Source organism: Diospyros lotus, chromosome 9, assembly GCF_014633365.1.
Source record: "Diospyros lotus cultivar Yz01 chromosome 9, ASM1463336v1, whole genome shotgun sequence".
NCBI lineage: Eukaryota > Viridiplantae > Streptophyta > Magnoliopsida > Ericales > Ebenaceae > Diospyros > Diospyros lotus.
The window spans coordinates 2,802,119-2,805,289 of record NC_068346.1 but is presented as its reverse complement, the minus strand read 5'-3'; positions in this window follow the sequence as shown (position 1 = coordinate 2,805,289).

Here is a 3,171-nt window from a genome sequence, read left to right as displayed (position 1 = left end):
TGATGGCGGGCCAGAAGCTCAGAGAAGAGAAAGGAGACGACGGGCTAGAAGCTCAGCGATGGTGGTCGACGGCCAGAAAATGAGAGGAAAAGTGGAGAAGATATGAGGAAAAGAGGAGATGTGGGTCTCTGCAGTCGGTGGGTAGGTGGGGGGTTGGATCCGTTTTCCGTGTTTTAGCATTTTCAGTGTGTTTTCACTAAAAACGCTCAAAACAGGGTTTTCTTTACAAATTTTTTTCTTATTTTCGAAAATGCGTTTTTGAAAATAGAAAAGAGAATTCATTTTCAGTGTTTTGAAAAACTAAAAACTCAAAACGAGTTAAAAACAGCAAAGAAAACAGGCCCGTAAATTTTTGTTGGCTTGAAACTGACTGAATCATCTGAACATAGACACGTAAAAATAAATTTAAAATATTATGTAAATAATTATTTTTACTTATTTTATTTAAAGATAAAAGGCAATGTGTGTTTATTCAGTTTTAACCAAAACTCGTTCAGATTTTAAATTAAAAATTAAATTAAATTGATCGGGTCAAGCAAGTCCATATTATTTTTTAATTTTTTTTATTAAGTGAAAGCTTAAAAATATGCTTATATTTTATATAAAAAAATTATGTGATATTCTGAACTTTCAAAATGCCTCACACATTTATTTAAATTTTTTTTATTAAATATCTTAACAAAGTAAGTAAAAATACGTGTTACTAAACACATTTAACTAGGCTCTTATTTCGAGTGAAGCTATAAAAATGTCCCTATCGTTCGACGGGAACTAAACAACTCAATAGAAATAACTCGACGATAATAACTTATATTTTTACATAAAAATACTAGAATAAATTACACTTGTAAGGTTTTAGATTTCTGATGATGCGAGAACAATCACCACTCTTATCTCAGATCAAGTATCTGCAATAGAGTTAGGGATTTATTCTCCCGTGATCACTCCGATACTTAAGTTAGTTCCCAAAGTTATTGAAACTAGAGATTGTTCATACAAAAACTAAAGAAAACCCAAAAAATGAATCCCTTGTATGGATTCACTCATATTTATGTGAGGCGGATGTCATTCCCAAAAGAAAAGAATTTCCTCATTTTCTATTAGCGAAAATCTTCCAAATATTGCGGAGGGATCCGTTGCTAAGTTTGTTTTCAGGAATGGGGGATAAGTTATTCTTCGAGCATTTTGAGATAATGATCCCCTTAATTTAAAAATCACGATCTTATAACGAACAAAAATGCCCATCATCTCCAAGAATCTCGGGACAACAATCGTCTTTAGGGACTTCAGGGGAGCCACAGGGGTCGAGGATATCGGAATACGCTTGTTAGACTTAGATTTGGGCTTCTGTGTATTTTCTAGGTCAACCCAAACATGTGCCCTTTCCAATTTAAGCCAGGTGAAAATTCTCTAAATTGTCCTTCGAGGAGCACGTGTCTTTCATCCACTGACTAATTCGCAATGGCATTAAGGTAGTTACAATTTTCAGGATTTTTCTCTCATCAATTTCATTAAATTATAGCAAATACCCTCGTATTTGGGAAATTAAATTAACCTGTCTTCGAGCAAAAAAATATTAAGCAATTCATGTAATAATATAAATTTTTAGAGATATCTTGTGTATGGTAAATTTAATATTAAGAGATAATCTAATTTAACTTGTGTAAACCGTAAGTGACTAAGCCTTGTCTAATTTATAAAACGGAAATCTTACTTGGCATTCAAGTTGCCCAAACCTATATTTTTATTTTTTTATGTGATTATTTATTTTTTTATTATTTTAATTACATTTATGCACCTCCTTGTCTTAGTCAATTTAATCTCTATACATGTGATAATTTAAATTTTTTATTATTTTGATTACATCTATATATTTGTATTTTCGAATCAATTTAATCTCTATACTTTAACGTATAAAAAAATAAATTAAATTGACAAAAAAATACACACATAATGTAATTAAAATAATAAAAAAATTAATATATTAAAATACAAGAGTTAAATTGATTCAAAAATATAAATCTAAGGGTGTAATTGAAACATTGAAATAACAAAATATTTAATTAATCACACACAAAAAAATAAAAGTACAAGAGTAAAAATATAAATTTAACCATTCAAATTTAATATTTTTATTAACACTCTATATTAATATCTTATATATTTATATTAATATGACACTAACTAGGAAACATCATTATCGAATGTCACCATAGGTGTTAACTTAAGCATCTAAATTGCATTTGTATTTTTTAAATTTGAAAAGTATTTCTTGTATTTATATTTATAATAAATCTCGAAATGTCGAATGATATGTATATATATATATAACGCACGGGCCCAACATTATATACTTGATATTAGCACCGAAACTGGGCCAGGCTTCTTCCGTATGAATCCAGCCGAAGTTTGGCCAGCCCAGTAGCCCACTACCCACCGCTAACAAGACCCAATCCTGGCCCATTTTTTCTCAATTTAATTGATAATGCTTCAGTTATCACATTAATATTTTTTTTTTATCTTACTTTGGTGTTTTTTTTTTTTTTTTTTTTCAAAAGCAAGATTAGTTGTACTAATTGAAATGTGACAGAAAGAGTAACTGAGATTCACTATACCCAAAAATCAAAACCTTAAACTCATTAACGCTACCAGTATCTACAACTCTATTAATTACTTGTATGTACATTTTATATGTTATTAGGTCTATATATATAATGTATTTATTTAGGTAGTGTTTATTAATTAAAATATCAGTTGAAAAAGTGAGATATGAAAGACATCTTAGATAAAGATAATTTTCATTGTATTTATTAAATTTATTTAAAAATTCTTCAAAAATAAGTTACTTGACTTTTTTTTTTATTGTTAGTGTAAAATTATAAATATATATATTATTCAAACTAAAATTTTTCATAAAAAGAATGTACAAACAAGAATTAACATAATATAATATTATAATTTTAACAAATTTATGAGCATGACATAAATAAAAGACCGAATAGGTAGATTTTTTTTGAATTAAACTTGAATATATAAACATGTTTTATAGTATTCTCTCTCATCGTTCCATCCCCTTTTCTCCCTCATCAATTTTCAATTTGAAAGCATTTAATTTGGATCCTTCTCACCATATGTCTCAAAAACGATCTCGAAAAGTAAGTGATAGATAAT